Source organism: Dendrobates tinctorius, unplaced genomic scaffold (genome assembly GCF_039654945.1).
Source record: "Dendrobates tinctorius isolate UK_male_01 unplaced genomic scaffold, ASM3965494v1 ptg000023l, whole genome shotgun sequence".
NCBI classification, from domain to species: domain Eukaryota; kingdom Metazoa; phylum Chordata; class Amphibia; order Anura; family Dendrobatidae; genus Dendrobates; species Dendrobates tinctorius.
Genome location: NW_027361691.1, coordinates 7538435 through 7559794, shown reverse-complemented (window position 1 = coordinate 7559794; position 21360 = coordinate 7538435). Strand labels below are relative to the sequence as shown.

Sequence of the window (21360 nt, the reverse complement as noted above, 5' to 3'; positions counted from 1 at the left end):
CATTATAGTAGTTATATTCTTGTACATAGGAGCAGTATTATAGTAGTTATATTCTTGTACATAGGAGCAGAATTATAGTCGTTATATTCTTGTACATAGGAGGCAGTATTATAGTAGTTATATTCTTGTACATAGGAGCAGTATTATAGTAGTTATATTCTTGTACATGGGGGGCAGTATTATAGTAGTTATATTCTTGTACATAGGGAGCAGTATTATAGTAGTTATATTCTTGTACATAGGAGCAGCATTATAGTAATTATATTCTTGTACATAGGAGCAGTATTATAGTAGTTATATTCTTGTACATAGGAGCAGTATTATAGTAGTTATATTCTTGTACATAGGAGCAGTATTATAGTAGTTATATTCTTGTACATAGGAGCAGTATTATAGTAGTTATATTCTTGTACATGGGGGGCAGTATTATAGTAGTTATATTCTTGTACATAGGGAGCAGTATTATAGTAGTTATATTCTTGTACATAGGAGCAGCATTATAGTAGTTATATTCATGTACATAGGAGCAGTATTATAGTAGTTATATTCTTGTACATAGGAGCAGAATTATAGTCGTTATATTCTTGTACATAGGGGGCAGTATTATAGTAGTTATATTCTTGTACATAGGAGCAGTATTATAGTAGTTATATTCTTGTACATGGGGGGCAGTATTATAGTAGTTATATTCTTGTACATAGGGAGCAGTATTATAGTAGTTATATTCTTGTACATAGGAGCAGAATTATAGTAGTTATATTCTTGTACATAGGAGCAGTATTATAGTAGTTATATTCTTGTACATAGGAGCAGTATTATAGTAGTTATATTCTTGTACATAGGAGCAGTATTATAGTAGTTATATTCTTGTACATGGGGGGAAGTATTATAGTAGTTATATTCTTGTACATAGGAGCAGTATTATAGTAGTTATATTCTTGTACATAGGAGCAGTATTATAGTAGTTATATTCTTGTACATAGGAGCAGTATTATAGTAGTTATATTCTTGTACATGGGGGGCAGTATTATAGTAGTTATATTCTTGTACATAGGGAGCAGTATTATAGTAGTTATATTCTTGTACATAGGAGCAGCATTATAGTAGTTATATTCTTGTACATAGGAGCAGTATTATAGTAGTTATATTCTTGTACATAGGAGCAGAATTATAGTCGTTATATTCTTGTACATAGGAGGCAGTATTATAGTAGTTATATTCTTGTACATAGGAGCAGTATTATAGTAGTTATATTCTTGTACATGGGGGGCAGTATTATTGTAGTTATATTCTTGTACATAGGGAGCAGTATTATAGTAGTTATATTCTTGTACATAGGAGCAGCATTATAGTAGTTATATTCTTGTACATAGGAGCAGTATTATAGTAGTTATATTCTTGTACATAGGAGCAGAATTATAGTCGTTATATTCTTGTACATAGGAGGCAGTATTATAGTAGTTATATTCTTGTACATAGGAGCAGTATTATAGTAGATATATTCTTGTACATAGGAGCAGTATTATAGTAGTTATATTCTTGTACATAGGAGCAGTATTATAGTAGTTATATTCTTGTACATAGGAGCAGAATTATAGTCGTTATATTCTTGTACATGGGGGGCAGTATTATAGTAGTTATATTCTTGTATATAGGAGCAGTATTATAGTAGATATATTCTTGTACATAGGAGCAGTATTATAGTAGTTATATTCTTGTACATAGGAGCAGTATTATAGTAGTTATATTCTTGTATATAGGAGCAGTATTATAGTAGATATATTCTTGTACATAGGAGCAGTATTATAGTAGTTATATTCTTGTACATAGGAGCAGTATTATAGTAGTTATATTCTTGTACATAGGAGCAGAATTATAGTCGTTATATTCTTGTACATGGGGGGCAGTATTATAGTAGTTATATTCTTGTATATAGGAGCAGTATTATAGTAGATATATTCTTGTACATAGGAGCAGAATTATAGTCGTTATATTCTTGTACATAGGAGGCAGTATTATAGTAGTTATATTCTTGTATATAGGAGCAGTATTATAGTAGATATATTCTTGTACATAGGAGCAGTATTATAGTAGTTATATTCTTGTACATAGGAGCAGTATTATAGTAGTTATATTCTTGTACATAGGAGCAGAATTATAGTCGTTATATTCTTGTACATGGGGGGCAGTATTATAGTAGTTATATTCTTGTACATAGGAGCAGTATTATAGTAGATATATTCTTGTACATAGGAGCAGTATTATAGTAGATATATTCTTGTACATAGGGGCAGTATTATAGTAGTTATATTCTTATACATAGGGGCAGTATTATAGCAGTTATATTCTTGTATATAGGAGCAGTATTATAGTAGTTATATTCTTGTACATAGGAACAGTATTATAGTAGTTATACTCTTGTACATAGGGAGTAGTATTATAGCAGTTATATTCTTGAACATAGGGGGCAGTATTATAGTAGTTATATTCTTGTACATAGGGGGCAGTATTATAGTAGTTATATTCTTGTACATAGGGGGCAGTATTATAGTAGTTATATACTTGTACATAGGGGGTAGTATTATAGTAGTTATATTCTTGTACATAGGGGCAGTATTATAGTAGTTATATTCTTGTACATAGGGGGTAGTATTATAGTAGTTATATTCTTGTACATAGGAGCAGCATTATAGTAGTTATATTCTTGTACATAGGAGCAGTATTATAGTAGTTATATTCTTGTACATAGGAGCAGAATTATAGTCGTTATATTCTTGTACATAGGAGGCAGTATTATAGTAGTTATATTCTTGTACATAGGAGCAGTATTATAGTAGTTATATTCTTGTACATGGGGGGCAGTATTATAGTAGTTATATTCTTGTACATAGGGAGCAGTATTATAGTAGTTATATTCTTGTACATAGGAGCAGCATTATAGTAATTATATTCTTGTACATAGGAGCAGTATTATAGTAGTTATATTCTTGTACATAGGAGCAGTATTATAGTAGTTATATTCTTGTACATAGGAGCAGTATTATAGTAGTTATATTCTTGTACATAGGAGCAGTATTATAGTAGTTATATTCTTGTACATGGGGGGCAGTATTATAGTAGTTATATTCTTGTACATAGGGAGCAGTATTATAGTAGTTATATTCTTGTACATAGGAGCAGCATTATAGTAGTTATATTCATGTACATAGGAGCAGTATTATAGTAGTTATATTCTTGTACATAGGAGCAGAATTATAGTCGTTATATTCTTGTACATAGGAGGCAGTATTATAGTAGTTATATTCTTGTACATAGGAGCAGTATTATAGTAGTTATATTCTTGTACATGGGGGGCAGTATTATAGTAGTTATATTCTTGTACATAGGAGCAGTATTATAGTAGTTATATTCTTGTACATAGGAGCAGTATTATAGTAGTTATATTCTTGTACATAGGAGCAGTATTATAGTAGTTATATTCTTGTACATGGGGGGCAGTATTATAGTAGTTATATTCTTGTACATAGGGAGCAGTATTATAGTAGTTATATTCTTGTACATAGGAGCAGCATTATAGTAGTTATATTCTTGTACATAGGAGCAGTATTATAGTCGTTATATTCTTGTACATAGGAGCAGAATTATAGTCGTTATATTCTTGTACATAGGAGGCAGTATTATAGTAGTTATATTCTTGTACATAGGAGCAGTATTATAGTAGTTATATTCTTGTACATGGGGGGCAGTATTATTGTAGTTATATTCTTGTACATAGGGAGCAGTATTATAGTAGTTATATTCTTGTACATAGGAGCAGCATTATAGTAGTTATATTCTTGTACATAGGAGCAGTATTATAGTAGATATATTCTTGTACATAGGAGCAGTATTATAGTAGTTATATTCTTGTACATAGGAGCAGTATTATAGTAGTTATATTCTTGTACATAGGAGCAGAATTATAGTCGTTATATTCTTGTACATGGGGGGCAGTATTATAGTAGTTATATTCTTGTACATAGGAGCAGTATTATAGTAGATATATTCTTGTACATAGGAGCAGTATTATAGTAGATATATTCTTGTACATAGGGGCAGTATTATAGTAGTTATATTCTTATACATAGGGGCAGTATTATAGCAGTTATATTCTTGTATATAGGAGCGGTATTATAGTAGTTATATTCTTGTACATAGGAACAGTATTATAGTAGTTATACTCTTGTACATAGGGAGTAGTATTATAGCAGTTATATTCTTGAACATAGGGGGCAGTATTATAGTAGTTATATTCTTGTACATAGGGGGCAGTATTATAGTAGTTATATTCTTGTACATAGGGGGCAGTATTATAGTAGTTATATACTTGTACATAGGGGGTAGTATTATAGTAGTTATATTCTTGTACATAGGGGCAGTATTATAGTAGTTATATTCTTGTACATAGGGGGTAGTATTATAGTAGTTATATTCTTGTACATAGGAAGCAGTATTATAGTAGTTATATTCTTGTACATAGGGCCAGTATTATAGTAGTTATATTCTTGTACATAGGAGCATTATTATAGTAGTTATATTCTTGTACATAGGGGCAGTATTATAGTAGTTATATTCTTGTACATAGGGGGCAGTATTATAGTAGATATAGTCTTGTACATAGGAGCAGTATTATAGTAACTATATTCTTGTACATAGGAGCAGTATTATAGTAGTTATATTCTTGTACATAGGGGCAGTATTATAGTATTTATATTTTTGTACATAGGAGCAGAATTGTATTACTTATATTCTTGTACATAGGGGCAGTATTATAGTAGTTATATTCTTGAACATAGGAGCAGTATTATAGTAGTTATATTCTTGTACATAGGGGGCAGTATTATAGTAGTTATATTCTTGTATATACAGTAGGAGCAGTATTATAGTAGTTATATTCTTGTACATAGGGGCAGTATTATAGTAGTTATATTCTTGTACATGGGGGTAGTATTATAGTAGTTATATTCTTGTACATAGGAGCAGTATTATAGTAGTTATATTCTTGTACATATGGGGCAGTATTACAGTAGTTATATTCTTGTACATAGGGGAAGTATTATAGTAGTTATATTCTTGTATATAGGAGCAGTATTATAGTAGTTATATTCTTGTACATAGGGGCAGTATTATAGTAGTTATATTCTTGTACATAGGGGGTAGTATTATAGTAGATATATTCTTGTACATAGGGGGTAGTATTATAGTAGTTATAGTCTTGCACATAGGAGCAGTATTATAGTAGCTATATTCTTGTACATAGGAGCAGTATTATAGTAGTTATATTCTTGTACATAGGAGCAGAATTATAGTCGTTATATTCTTGTACATAGGAGGCAGTATTATAGTAGTTATATTCTTGTACATAGGAGCAGTATTATAGTAGTTATATTCTTGTACATGGGGGGCAGTATTATTGTAGTTATATTCTTGTACATAGGGAGCAGTATTATAGTAGTTATATTCTTGTACATAGGAGCAGCATTATAGTAGTTATATTCTTGTACATAGGAGCAGTATTATAGTAGATATATTCTTGTACATAGGAGCAGTATTATAGTAGTTATATTCTTGTACATAGGAGCAGTATTATAGTAGTTATATTCTTGTACATAGGAGCAGAATTATAGTCGTTATATTCTTGTACATGGGGGGCAGTATTATAGTAGTTATATTCTTGTACATAGGAGCAGTATTATAGTAGATATATTCTTGTACATAGGAGCAGTATTATAGTAGATATATTCTTGTACATAGGGGCAGTATTATAGTAGTTATATTCTTATACATAGGGGCAGTATTATAGCAGTTATATTCTTGTATATAGGAGCAGTATTATAGTAGTTATATTCTTGTACATAGGAACAGTATTATAGTAGTTATACTCTTGTACATAGGGAGTAGTATTATAGCAGTTATATTCTTGAACATAGGGGGCAGTATTATAGTAGTTATATTCTTGTACATGGGGCAGTATTATAGCAGTTATACTCTTTTACATAGGGGGTAGTATTATAGTAGTTATATTCTTGTACATAGGGGGCAGTATTATAGTAGTTATATACTTGTACATAGGGGGTAGTATTATAGTAGTTATATTCTTGTACATAGGGGCAGTATTATAGTAGTTATATTCTTGTACATAGGGGGTAGTATTATAGTAGTTATATTCTTGTACATAGGAAGCAGTATTATAGTAGTTATATTCTTGTACATAGGGCCAGTATTATAGTAGTTATATTCTTGTACATAGGAGCATTATTATAGTAGTTATATTCTTGTACATAGGGGCAGTATTATAGTAGTTATATTCTTGTACATAGGGGGCAGTATTATAGTAGATATAGTCTTGTACATAGGAGCAGTATTATAGTAACTATATTCTTGTACATAGGAGCAGTATTATAGTAGTTATATTCTTGTACATAGGGGCAGTATTATAGTATTTATATTCTTGTACATAGGAGCAGAATTGTATTACTTATATTCTTGTACATAGGGGCAGTATTATAGTAGTTATATTCTTGAACATAGGAGCAGTATTATAGTAGTTATATTCTTGTACATAGGGGGCAGTATTATAGTAGTTATATTCTTGTATATACAGTAGGAGCAGTATTATAGTAGTTATATTCTTGTACATAGGGGCAGTATTATAGTAGTTATATTCTTGTACATGGGGGTAGTATTATAGTAGTTATATTCTTGTACATAGGAGCAGTATTATAGTAGTTATATTCTTGTACATATGGGGCAGTATTACAGTAGTTATATTCTTGTACATAGGGGCAGTATTATAGTAGTTATATTCTTGTATATAGGAGCAGTATTATAGTAGTTATATTCTTGTACATAGGGGCAGTATTATAGTAGTTATATTCTTGTACATAGGGGGTAGTATTATAGTAGATATATTCTTGTACATAGGGGGTAGTATTATAGTAGTTATAGTCTTGCACATAGGAGCAGTATTATAGTAGCTATATTCTTGTACATAGGAGCAGTATTATAGTAGTTATATTCTTGTACATAGGAGCAGTATTATAGTAGTTATATTCTTGTACATAGGGGGCAGTATTATAGTAGTTATATTCTTGTACAAAGGGGGCAGTATTATAGTAGTTATATTCTTGTACATAGGGGCAGTATTATAGTAGTTATATTCTTGTACATAGGGGGCAGTATTATAGTAGTTATAGTCTTGTACATAGGAGCAGTATTTTAGTAGCTATATTCTTGTACATAGGAGCAGTATTATAGTAGTTATATTCTTGTACATAGGGGGTAGTATTATAGTAGTTATATTCTTGTACATAGGGGGCAGTATTATAGTAGTTATATTCTTGTACATAGGAGCAGAATTATAGTAGTTATATTCTTGTACATAGGGGCCAGTATTATAGTTATATTCTTGTACAATTGGCAGTATTATAGTAGTTATATTCTTGTACATAGGAGCAGTATTATAGTAGTTATATTCCTGTACATAGGAGCAGTATTTTATTACTTATATTCTTGTACATAGGGGCAGTATTATAGTAGTTATATTCTTGTACATAGGGGGCAGTATTATAGTAGTTATATTCTTGTACATAGGAGCAGTATTATAGTACTTATATTCTTGTACATAGGGGGCAGTATTATAGTAGTTATATTCTTGTACATAGGGGGCAGTATTATAGTAGTTATATTCTTGTACATAGGGGGCAGTATTATAGTAGTTATATTGTTGTACATAGGGGCAGTATTATAGTAGTTATATTCTTGTACATAGGGGCAGTATTATAGTAGTTATATTCTTGTACATAGGAGCAGTATTATAGTAGTTATATTCTTGTTCATAGGAGCTGCTAGGCGTCGGGTTCCGGTCGCTGCACAGCAGGAATCCCGAGTCTTGCATTCAGCAGTCTCCCATTCCTCTCCGGATGCAGAGAAGGCTGCTCAGCAGACTCGTCGATCCAGGTGATCCAGTTGCTGCTGCCACCTCTGGTCCAACTATAGCAACGCAGGCTGGTCAGCAGCGAGCTACTCCAGGGACCTTTGCCCCTGGCGACTTAGTGTGGCTCTCCGCCCGAAACATCAGGCTGTGGGTTGAGTCCGCAAGTTCGCACCGCGCTACATTGGCCCCTTCAAGGTCCTTGAGCAAATCAGCCCTGTGGTCTACCGTCTGGCCCTTCCACCACACTTGGCTATCTCTGACACATTTCACGTGTCCCTCCTTAAGCCTGTTCACATGTCCCGGTTCTCTGAGTCATCTGCCAGGACATCAGACCTGTCTTCGGACGAGTTTGAGGTCAATGCCATCGTGGGATGCAAGGTGATGCGGGGCAAACCTGAGCGGCACTGTGCACACTTGCACGCGTAATTTATTTAACCCTTGCTGGCATCACAGTCGCGGTGCCGAGCGCTAGCGGTCTAGAGGGACATCAGTCCTGGGTCTAAGGGCTGAGTTCTGTGACTGTACACTAGCACTCACACTGCCGAGCTCTGTGAGCAATAACAGGCTACGGCATTTATTATTTGGCGGTTATGCGGCTCTGTGAGATAACAGAGTCCGCCTCTGTACACATTGGGTGAGGTTAACCCCGTGTGTTCCATTATTATACCGCCATATTGCGTCCGCCATTACTGAGCAGCAGTTAACACCTCTGCACGGTGGACCCCGGGCTGCAAACGTACCTAAATACCATCTTTATTATTTGGTGCGTTCCGCCAGCACGTAACATTATACTAGCGCCAAGGTCTGGCTCTTAATGGCGGATGAACAGCGCCTTCTGCATTACATCCGGCAGCTGCAGGGCAGGTTGGCGGCTCTCGAGTGTTCAGCCTCAGCTGCGGATGTTACTGCGTTCGCTCTTCAGGCAGCCACAGAGGCTGTCTCCCGTGTGACCACTGCCATCCCTGCCCTGACTTTGTCCCGCCTCCCGCTGCCCTAGAAGTTCTCAGGCGATAGTGCTTCTTGTAGGGGTTTCGTGAGCCAGTGCTCTATACAGCTGGAACTGCTGGCAGCACGATTCCCCTCCGAGCAGGCTAAAGTGGGATTTATTATTTCCCTCTTGTCGGGCAGGGCTTTGGAGTGGGCCACACTGCTGTAGGAGCGTGGTGATCATGTGGTGCAGAGTGCCTCACGGTTCTAAGACACTCTGAAGCAGGTCTTCCTGGGACCGCGAGTCACCCATGACACCGCGCTCCGGCTGCTGGCATTGTCACAGGACTCGTCCATGGTCAGCCACTTTGCCATCCAGTTCCGGATGCTGGCCTCGGAGTTAGAGTGGCCAGATAAGGTCATCATTCCGGCATTCTGGAGAGGTTTGGCTGGCCATGTGAAGGACGCTCTGGCCCCCAGGGGTATTCCCGCTACACTGGAGGAGCTTATCACAGTCTCCACCCGTATAGACCTTCGCTTTGCCGAGCGAAGGTTGGAGAGGTCTCAGTGTAGGCAGAGGTTTAGGTTGGCACCCAGTTTGCTAAACCTCTGGAATCTTCCGATCGGGCATCCGAGCGTCAGGGGGCTTCCCGTGAGGGATCCAGGCCCCGGCTCGCTCGAGCCCCTGTGATCTGTCATGGTTGCCGGCAGTCCGGTCACTTTGCCAACCGGTGCCCACATCGGCTGGGAAGACGCTCGTGCATAGTGGCTGTAGGAGGCGGCTCACTAGAAACCGCAGTGTTTTCCTCCAAGCTGTCCTTTAAGGGAACACTTGAGTTTATTTCTTCCACTTTGGCAGTGGAGGTTTACGTGGATTCCGGGGCGGAGGGCAATTTTATGTCATCTGCCTTCGCTCAACGGGCACGCGATACCACTGGTTATGATGTCCAAGCCAGTCACCATCAGAGTAGTGAACGGCGCGACTCTGCCCTCACAGATTACCCACCAAACCGCTCCACTGTTACTCTCGGTGTCTCCATCTCCTCAGGAGATGATATCCCTCCTCGTCATACCCGAGGGTATTGACCAGGTCCTTCTAGGGGTCCCCTGGTTGTGGTATCACTCTCCCCATATAGAGTGGTCCTCGGGGAGAATTCTTGGTTGGAGTAAGTCATGTGATGGTAGATGTCTGAGGGAGTGCGTCCAGGTTGCCTCCACCGAGGTCCCCGCAGATCTTTCCTCACTTCCCAAATACTATCGACAGTGTGCGGACGTGTTCTTCAAAAAGGCGGTGGAGACCCTTCCACCACATCGCCCCTATGACTGTCCTATTGACCTCTTGCCTGGTGCTGAGCCTCCCCGGGGTCGAGTCTATCCCTTATCTCTCCCGGAGACAGAGGCCATGTCTCAATACATCAGGGAGAATCTGGCAAGAGGATTCATTAGGAAGTCAGTGTCACCAGCGGGGGCGGGATTCTTCTTCGTCCAGAAGAAGAGTGGGGAACTACGTCCTTGCATCGATTACAGGGGTCTTTAACGCCATCACCGTTAAAAATAAGTATCCTCTGCCCCTGATATCGGAGCTGTTTGATAGGCTACGGGGAGCGAGAGTGTTTACCAAACTTGATCTGCGGGGGGCTTATAACCTGATTCGCATCCGTGATGGGGACGAATGGAAGACGACATTTAACACCAGGGAGGGGCACTATGAATACCTGATGATGCCCTTCGGGCTCTGTAATGCCCCGTCCGTCTTCCAAGACTTTGTGAACGATATCTTCCAGGATATGCTTACCACCTCGGTAGTAGTCTATCTGGATGATATCCTCATCTACTCTCCAGATATTGACTCCCACCGGAGAGATGTTTGCAAAGTTTTCAACCTCCTGCGGGCAAACTTCCTCTATGCCAAGTTGGAGAAGTGTGTGTTTGAGCAGGAGTCCTTGCCTTTCCTGGGCTATATCATCTCTGCCCAGGGTTTGGCCATGGATCCTGCCAAGCTACAGGCGGTGATGGATTGGCAGGAACCCCATTCTCTCAAAGTGGTGCAGCGCTTTATGGGGTTCATAAATTACTATCGCCAATTCATCCCCCACTTCTCGACTTTGGTAGCGCCCTTGGTAGCCCTCACCAAGAAGGGTGCAAACCCCAAGTTGTGGTCGGAACCTGTCTCCAAGGCCTTCTCCTCTAATAAATCCCATTTTGCTAGCGCTCCCATTCTACATCGCCCCGATGTAGATAAGCCCTTCATTCTGGAAGTGGATGCCTCTTCCGTCAGTGCTGGAGCGGTCCTGTTCCAGAAGGACTCGCAAGGTCGGAAGAACCCATGCTTCTTCTTCTCCAAGACCTTCACACCGGCAGAGAGGAATTATTCCATCGGGGACAGAGAGTTGCTAGCAATGAAGTTGGCCTTTTCAGAGTGGAGACACCTCCTGGAGGGGGCTCGCCACCCTTTCCAGGTGTTCACCAACCACAAGAATCTGGTTTATTTACAAACAGCCCAGCAGCTGAATTCTCGCCAGGCCAGATGGTCCTTGTTCTTCTCCCGATTCCACTTCACCCTGCATTTTCTCTCCGGGGAGAAGAACGTCCAGGCCGATGCTCTCTCCCGCTCCGTGGTGTCATCGGAGGAGGAGCCTCGGCTGATAGTCCCATCTGAGAGCCTGAGGACCGTGGCTCCAGTCGCCCTTGAGTCTGTACCTCCGGGGCAAGACTTTTGTACCGGTCCGTCTGCAACCAGAGGTCCTCTCTTGGGCTCATTCGTCCAGAGTGGGTGGACATTTTGGGACCAAACGGACCTCTGAGCTTCTGGCGACGACGTACTGGTGGCCGCATATGGCCCTTGACGTCAGGGACTATATTCAGGCATGCATCTCTTGTGCCCAGAATCGGTCCTCTCGGCAGTGGCCCGCTTGGCTACTCTACCCCCTGCCGGTAGTGGACAGGCCCTGGGAGATGGTCGGTATGGACTTTGTGGTGGGACTGCCCAAGTCCAGTGGCAGCACCGTCATTTGGGTTGTCACCGACCATTTCTCTAAGATGGTGCATCTGGTACCACTCTCTTGGCTACCTTCTGCACGGGGCCTGGCAGCGTTGTTTATTAAGCACGTTGTCCGCCTGCACGGGATATCGGATAAAATTGTCAGCGACCGGGGTCCTCAGTTTGCATCTCGGTTCTGGAGAGAGCTCTATTCCCTGCTCAGCACTGAGCTAAATCTCTCCTCGGCCTATCATCCTGAGACGAACGGGTTGGTAGAGAGAGCCAACCAGACCCTGGTCACATATCTACGACATTTTGTCTCGGCCAGGCAGGATGACTGGGCATCCTTGCTGCCGTGGGCGGAGTTCGCTTTGAACAACGCTGTGGCCGATTCCACCGGTCAGACCCCATTCCTCCTAAATTACGGCCAGCATCCGCGCGTCCCTGTGCCCATGCCCGTGTCATACACAGACTCTAGGGTGGCAGACTGGGCGGTGGAGGCACGTGACATTTGGGATCGCACTCAGGATGCTATCCGGGGCTCCAAGGACAGAATGAGGACCACCGCTGACGCACACCGGCACCCTGCTCCGACCTTTGCCCCTGGCGACTTAGTGTGGCTCTCCGCCCGAAACATCAGGCTGTGGGTTGAGTCCGCAAGTTCGCACCGCGCTACATTGGCCCCTTCAAGGTCCTTGAGCAAATCAGCCCTGTGGTCTACCGTCTGGCCCTTCCACCACACTTGGCTATCTCTGACACATTTCACGTGTCCCTCCTTAAGCCTGTTCACATGTCCCGGTTCTCTGAGTCATCTGCCAGGACATCAGACCTGTCTTCGGACGAGTTTGAGGTCAATGCCATTGTGGGATGCAAGGTGATGCGGGGCAAAAAGTTTTATTTGGTGGATTGGAAGGGTCGTGGTCCAGAGGCTCGGACCTGGGAGCCAGTGGAGAACATCCACACTCCGCTCCTTATTGCGGCATTTGAGCTTAGCAAGGCTCAGAAAGGAGGGAGCCCTAGGAGGGGGGGTAATGTTAGGTGTCGGGTTCTGGTCACTGCACAGCAGGAATCCCAAGCCTTGCATTCGTCAGTCTTCCATTCTTCTCCGGCCACACAGGAGGCTGCTCAGCAGACTCGTCGATCCAGGCGCTTTGCTCAGACCAGCTCTGTAGGTTCAGTTGCTGCTGCCACCTCTGGTCCAACTATAGCAATGCAGGCTGGTCAGCAGCGAGCTACTCCAGGGACTAAGTCCTCCTTTCGGTCCACTGAGCATGCCCGTGGGACGATCTCTCATTGGAGATCGGAGGTCACATGCTCAGGTCCTTCTCCAGCTCAGATTGGACCGTCAGGAAGGTCCCGGAAGGACGCTGCTATAAAAGGGTCTCATGGCCGCTCAGCCATGAGCTAGTATAGACTCAAATAGTTTGGAGAGTATGATGATGGATGCATGTATCTGGTGACTGACTCATTATGAAACCCCTTCTCTTTTGATACGTATGTTGGTAGGGTTTAGAGTCCGAGTCAGCACCTGTCGGTGGCTAGTCTATAGGCCACAGTGCATACCAGCCGTCTGCACACTAGCGTCCAATGGTGTCGCCCACTGCAGGGCACTATCGAACCGCGGCAAGTGACAGCAACGCTGGTGCAATGACTTGCGCAACCTGTGCGCTTATCTGACCCAACCCATGGCGATTAGTGGCGTCCACCTGAGCGGCACTGTGCACACTTGCACACGTAATTTATTTAACTCTTGCTGGCATCGCAGCCGCGTTGCCGAGCGCTAGCGGTCTAGAGGGACTTCAGTCCTGCGGTCTAAGGGCTGAGTTCTGTGACTATATGCTACCGCTCACACTGCCGAGCTCTGTGAGCAATAACAGGCTATGACATTTATTATTTGGCGGTTGTGCAGCTCTGTGAGATAACAGAGTCCGCCTCTGTACACATTGGGTGAGGATAACCCCGTGTGTTCCGTTATTATACCGCCATATCGTGTCCGCCATTGCCGAGCAGCAGTTAACACCTCTGCACGGTGGACCCCGGGCTGCGAACGCACCTAAATACCATCTTTATTATTTGGTGCGTTCCGCCAGCCCGTAACAGGAGCAGTATTATAGTAGTTACATTCTTGTAAATAGGGACAGTATTATAGTAGTGATGTTATATTCTTGCACATAGGGGCAGTATTATAGTAGTTATATTCTTGTACATAGGGGCAGTATTATAGTAGTTATATTATTGTATATAGAGGCAGTATTATAGTAGTTATATTCTTGTACATAGGAGCAGTATTATAGTAGTTATTTTCTTGTACATAGGGGGCAGTATTATAGTAGTTATATTCTTGTACATAGGGGCAGTATTATAATAGCTATATTCCTGTACATAGGAGCAGTATTATAGTAGTTATATTCTTGTACATAGGAGCAGTATTATAGTAGTTATATTCTTGTACATAGGGGCAGTATTATAGTAGTTATATTCTTGTACATAGGGGCAGTATTATAGTAGTTATATTCTTGTACATAGGGTCAGCATTATAGTAGTTATATTCTTGTACATAGGGGCAGTGTTATAGTAGCTATATTCTTGTACATAGGGGCAGTATTATAGTATTTATATTCTTGTACATAGGAGCAGTATTATAGTAGTTATATTCTTGTACATAGGAGTAGTATTATAGTAGTTATATTCTTGTACATAGGAGCAGTATTATAGTAGTTACATTCTTGTACACAGGGGCAGTATTATAGTAGCTATATTCTTGTACATAGGAGTAGTGTTATAGTAGCTATAGTCTTGTACATAGGGGCAGTATTATAGTAGCTATATTCTTGTACATAGGAGCAGTATTATAGTAGTTATATTCTTGTACATAGGGGGCAGCATTATAGTAGTTATATTCTTGTACATAGGGACAGTATTATAGTAGTTATATTCTTGTACATAATGGGCAGTATTATAGTAGTTATATTCTTGTACATAGGGACAATATTATAGTAGTTATATTCTTGTACATAGGGGCAGTATTATAGTAGTTATATTCTTGTACATAGGAGCAATATTATAGTAGTTATATTCTTGTACATAGGATCCTGGCTCTCACAAACCTGTTAGTTTCTCTTTAAGAAGTCCTCCTACTCTACCCTGTATTAATTGCACCTTTTTGAACATGTTACCTGTAAAAAAGACACCTGTTCACACACTCAATCAATCAATCAATCAATCAATCACACTCCAACCTCTCCACAATTGCCAAGACGAAAGAGCTGTCTAAGGACACTTTGTAAATTGTAGACCTGCACAAGGCTGGCGTAGTGGCATGGGCTACAGGATAATAGATAAGCAGCTTAGTGAAAAGGTAACAACTGTTGGCACAATTATTAGAAAATGGAAGAAATACAAGATGACTGTCAATCTTCCTCGGTCTGGGGCTCCATGCACGACATCGCCTCGTGGGGAAAGGATGAATCTGAGAAAGGTCAGGAATCAGCCCAGAACTATACAGGAGGTCCTGGTCAATGACCTGAAGAGAGATGGGACCACAGTCTTAAACATTACTGTTAATAACACACAACGTCGTCATGGATTACAATCCTGCAGGGCACATAAGGTCCCCCTGTTCACGGCAGCACAAGTCCATGCCCGTTTGATGTCCGCCAATGATCATCTGGAAGATCCAGAGGAGGTCATTTGGTCAGATGAGACCAAAATAGAATTTTTTGGTATTAACTCCACTCGCTGTGTTTGGAGGAAGAAGAATAATTACAACCCCCAAAAACACTGTCCAAACTGTGAAGGACGGTGGGGGAAACATACTTTAGGGGTGCTTTTCTGCAAAGGGGACAGGACGACTGCACCGTATTTAACCCCTTCACCCCCAAGGGTGGTTTGCACGTTCATGACCGGGCCAATTTTTACAATTATGACCACTGTACCTTTATGAGGTCATAACTCTGGAACGCTTCCATGGATCCCGGTGATTCTGACATTGTTTTCTCGTGACATATTGTACTTCATGTTAGTGGTAAAATTTCATTCAAATAACTTGCGTTTATTTGTGAGAAAAATGGAAATTTGGCGAAAATTTCGCAATTTTCCAACTTTGAATTTTTATGCCCTTAAATCACAGAGATATGGCACCCAAAAAACTTGATAAGTAACATTTCCCACTTTACATCAGCACAATTTTGGAACCAAAATTTTTTTTTGTTAGGAAGTTATAAGGGTTAAAAGTTGACCTGTGATTTCTCATTTTTACAACACCATTTTATTTTTACGGACCACATTACATTTGAAGCCACTTTGAGGCGTCTATATGATAGAAAATACCCAAAAGTCACACCATTCTAAAAACTGCACCCGTTAAGGTGCTCAAAACCACATTCAAGAAGTTTATTAACCCTTTAGGTGCGTCACAGGAATTTTTTTGAATATTTAAAAAAAAATGAACATCTAACTTTTTTTCACAAAAAAAGTACTTCAGGTTCAATTTTTTTTATTTTACCAAGGGTAACAGGAGAAATTGGACTGCAAAAGTTATTGTGCAATTTGTCCTGAGTACGCTGATACCTGATATGTGGGGGGGGAACGACTGTTTCGGTGCATGACAGAGCTCAGAATGGAAGGAGCGCCGTTTGACTTTTTCAATGCAAAATTGTCTGGAATTCAGATCGGACGCCATGTCACGTTTGGAGAGTCCCTGATGTACCTAAACAGTGGAAACCCCCTACAAGTGACCCCATTTTTGAAACTAGACCCCCCAAGGAACTTATCTAGATATGTGGTGAGAACTTTGAACCCACAAGGGCTTCACAGAAGTTTATAACGTACAGCGGTACAATTAAAAAATCATATTTTTTCCACAAAAATGATCTTTTCACCCCAATTTTTATTTTCCCAAGGGTAACAGGACCCTAAAAGTTATTGTGCAATTTGTCCTGAGTACGCTGATACCCCACATGTGGGGGTAAACCACTATTTGGGCGCATGGCAGAGCTCGGAAGGGAAGCAGCGCCATTTGACGTTTTTGGCTGGAATTGAGATCGGACATCATGTCGCGATTGGAAAACCCCTGATGTACCAAAACAGTGGAAACCCCCCACAAATGACACCATTTTGGAAACTAGACGCCCTAAGGAACTTATCTAGATGTGTGGTGAGAACTTTGAACTGCCAAGGGCTTCACAGAAGTTTATAACTTAAAGCCATACAGTTAAAAAAATCATATTTTTTCCACAAAAATGATCGTTTCACCCTCAATTCTTATTTTTCCAAGGGTAACAGGACCCTAAAAGTTATTGTGCAATTTGTCCTGAGTACGCTGATACCCCACATGTGGGGGTAAACCACTATTTGGGCGCATGGCAGAGCTCGGAAGGGAAGCAGCGCCATTTGACGTTTTTGGCTGGAATTGAGATCGGACACCATGTCGCGATTGGAAAACCCCTGATGTACCTAAACAGTGGAAACCCCCCACAAATGACACCATTTTGTAAACTAGACCCCCCAAGGAACTTATCTAGATGTGTGGTGAGCACTTTGAACCCCCCAGTTCTTCACAGAAGTTTATAACGCCCGGGCATGAAAATAAAAAATTCGTATTTTTTCCACAAACATGATCTTTTAGTCACCATTTTTTATTTTCCCAAGGGTACCAGGAGAAATTGGACCCCAAAAGTTGTTGTCCAATTTGTCCTGAGTATGCTGATACCCCATATGTGGGAGAAAACTACTGTATGGGCACACGTCGGGGCTCGGAAGGGAAGTAGTGACGTTTTGGAATGCAGACTTTGATGGAATGGTCTGCGGGTGTCATGTTGCCTTTGGAGAGCCCCTAATGTACCTAAACAGTGGAAACCCCCCACAAATGACCCCATTTTGAAAACTAGACCCCCTAAGGAACTTATCTAGATTTGAGGTGAGCACTTTGAGCCCCCAAGGGCTTCACAGACGTTTATAATGCCCGGGCATGAAAATAAAAAAATTGTATTTTTTCCACAAACATGATCAATTAGTCCCCAATTTTTTTATTTTCCCAAGGGTAACAGGAGAAATTGGACCCCAAAAGTTGTTGTCCAACTTGTAATGAGTACGCTGACGCCCCATATGTGGGAGAAAACTACTGTATGGACACACGTCGGGGCTCGGAAGGGAAGTTGTGACGTTTTGGAATGCAGACTTTGATGGAATGGTCTGCGGGTGTCATGTGCGTTTGGAGAGCCCCTGATGTACCTAAACTATTGAAACTCCCCACAAGTGACCCCATTTTGGACACTAGACCCCCCACAGAACTTATCTAGATGTGTGGTGAGCACTTTGAACCCCCAAGTGCTTCACAGAATTTTATAACGCCCGGACGTGAAAATAAAAAAATCATTTTTTTCCACAAAAATGATATTTTTGCCCCCAATTTTTTATTTTCCTAAGGGTAACAGGAGAAATTGGACCCCAAAAATTGTTTTGCAATTTGTCCTGAGTAGGCTGATACCCTACATGTGGGGGTAAAACACTGTTTGGGCACATGGCAGAGCTTGGAAGGGAAGGAGCACCATTTGACTTTTTCAACTCAGAATTGGCTGGAATTGAAATCAGACGCCATGTTGCATTTGGAGAGCACCTGATGTGCCCAAACAGTGGAAACCCCCCAATTATAACTCCAACCCGAACCCCAACACACCCCTAACCCTAATCTCAGCCCTAGCCCTAGCCCTAGCCCTAACCCTAACCCTAGCCCTAGCCCTAGCTCTAACCCTAACCGTAATGGAAAAATGGAAATAAATACATTTTTTTATTTTATTATTTTTCCCTAACTAAGGGGGTGATAACGGGGGGTTTGATTTACTCTTTATGGCGGTTTTTATGTTTGGCGGCTGTCGCACGCTAAAAGATGCTTTTTATTGTAAAAATAGTTTTTGCATCACCATATATTGAGAGCTATAATTTTTCCGTATTTTGACCCACCGAGTCATGTGAGGTCTTATTTTTTGCGGGACGAGTTGACGTTTTTATTGGTACCATTTTCGGGCACGTGACATTTTTTGATCGCTTTTTATTCCGATTTTTGGGACGCAGAATGAACAAAAACCAGCGTTTCATGAATTTCTTTTGGGGGGTGCGTTTACACAGTTCCGCGTGCGGTAAAATTGATAAAGCGGTTTTATTCTTCGGGTCAGTACGGTTACAGCGATACCTCATTTAGGTCGTTTTTTTATGTTTTGTCGGTTTTATGCAATGAAAACTATTTTATATAAAAAATAATTATTTTTGCATCGCTTTATTCTGCGAGCTATAACTTTTTTATTTTTTCGCTGATGATGCTGTGTGGCAGCTCGTTTTTTGCGGGACAAGATGATGTTTTCAGCGGTACCATGGATATTTATATGCGTCTTTTTGATCGCGCGTTATTACACTTTTTGTTTGGCGGCATGATAATAAATCATTATTTTTTGCTTCGTTTTTTATTTTTATTTTTTAAGGGGTTCGCTAAAGGGGTTAACTAATAGGACAGTTTTATAGGGCGGGTCGTTACGGACGCGGCGATACCTAATATGTGTACTTTTATTGTTTTTTTTTTTTTTTATTTTCAAAAAATGGATTTATTTGGGGGAATATTTTTTTTTTTGTTGTCATTTATTTGGCGATTTTTTAAAAATTATTTTAACACTTTTTATTTTTATTTTTTTTTTACTTTATTAAATAGTCCCAGGTGGGACATCACTGTTCTGTGACAGATCGCTGATCTGTCACATCACAGATCACTGTGACAGATCAGCGATCTGTCACAGGCAGTGCACAAGGCTTCCTCATGCCTGCGCTTTGCAGGCACTGAGGAAGCCAGCTTCCTGCAGGCCCCCGTCGCCATATTGGATCCGGGGACCTGCAGGAAAGGAGCCCCCGGCAGCAGCGCTGCACATTGCGCTGCCGTGGGGGGCTCAGGGAAGCACGGAGGGAGCCCCCTCCCTGCCGATGCTTCCCTTTAACCCCCGGTACACCGCGATCATGTTTGATCGCGGTGTGCAAGGGGTTAACGTGTCGGGGGCGGTCCGTGACAGCCCCTGACACATTGTGCCGGGTGTCAGCTGTGATAATCAGCTGACACCCGGCCGCGATCAGCGGCACTTACCACGTGGGCGCCGCTGATCGCGGTAGATGTACTATCCCGTCCATGGGCATAGAGGCCCGGGTCCCATGGACGGGATAGTACGTCTGATGTCAGGAAGGGGTTAAGGGAGGATGGATGGCGTCACGTATCGGGAAATTTTAGCCATCAACCCCTTTCCCTTAGAAAGAGAATTGAAGATGGGCTAATGGCTGGGTATTATAGCATGACAATGACCCAAAACACACAGTCAGGGCAACTAAGGAGTAGCTCTGTAAGAAGAAATTCAAGGTCCTGGAGTGGCCTAGCCGGTCTCCAGACCTGAACCCAATAGAAAAGCTTTGTAAGGAGCTGAAACTCAATGTTGCCCAGAGACAGCCCTGAAACCTGAAAGATTTGGAGAAGATCCGTATAGAGGAGTGGGCCAAAATCCCTGCTGCAGTGTGTGCAAACCTGGTCAAAGACTACAGGAAACGTCTGTCCTCTGTAATTGCAAATAAAAGTTTCTGTACCAAATATTAATTTCTGTTTTTCTATTGTATCAAATATGTATTTTATGCAAAAAAATGCAAATTATTTAAAAATCATACAATGTGATTTTCTGTTGTTTTTTTTTTTTTTTTTAGCTTCTGTCTCTCACAGTTGAAGTGTACCTACGATAAAAATTACAGACCTCTCCAGTCTTTGTAGGTGGGAAAATTTGCAAAACCGGCAGTGTATCAAATACTTATTTTCCCCACTGTACATCCTACATTGTAGAGTCATAAATTTATACGGTACATTGCAATTCAATGTCCAAATATTATCACCATACACAGATAAATATCACTGAGAAGTTGTCGTTTACTTCGGGGTCCTCTGATGCGCTGAAGACAACAGGGACCTTGTGCAAGTAGCCACTAGCACCCACTGAAAAATGACCCTGAAAACAGACTATACCCACTAGAAATACATGATAGTTCTACACCCTGCCCAGTACAGGCATCGAGTGTCAGCTCTTGAGTACACAAATATTAACACTGGAGTGTGGACTCATCACCCACCTGTGTCCAGCATAAGAGGAAGCCTGTTCCTGGCTCTCCCCACACCACACAGCAGCCTGTAATGTTCACAACATTCTATTACCATAGCAACAACTGACTGGCTACATTGAATCTGTGTTGCATGCTATGCTGCCTGCAGTGGTCTAGTGACACCTGCTGGACACTTAAAATGTTACACACCAACCTCTGTCCTATGTTAGAGGTAAAATATTTTTTATAGTGACAAGAGTTGTTACCCTAAGGTTAGAACTTTGTGGTCATTGTGAAAATTTCACTGGTTTTAGTGTTTTGTCCTTTTTTTTACTATATAATAAGGATATGAGAAATATAGGAAGGG

General features: G+C 41.1%; 1 protein-coding gene across 1 annotated transcript in view; it reads right to left on the bottom strand.

Moving 5' to 3' along the window:
* The window catches only part of CCDC83 (coiled-coil domain containing 83), a 56299-nt gene extending 35191 nt beyond the window's left edge, over nucleotides 1–21108 (bottom strand). Inside the window, exon 1 of the mRNA XM_073569237.1 lies at nucleotides 21024–21108. The gene's annotated coding sequence lies outside the window, so the exon portion shown is untranslated. The remainder of the gene's footprint in view (nucleotides 1–21023) is intronic.
* Between the last annotated feature and the right edge of the window lie 252 nt (nucleotides 21109–21360).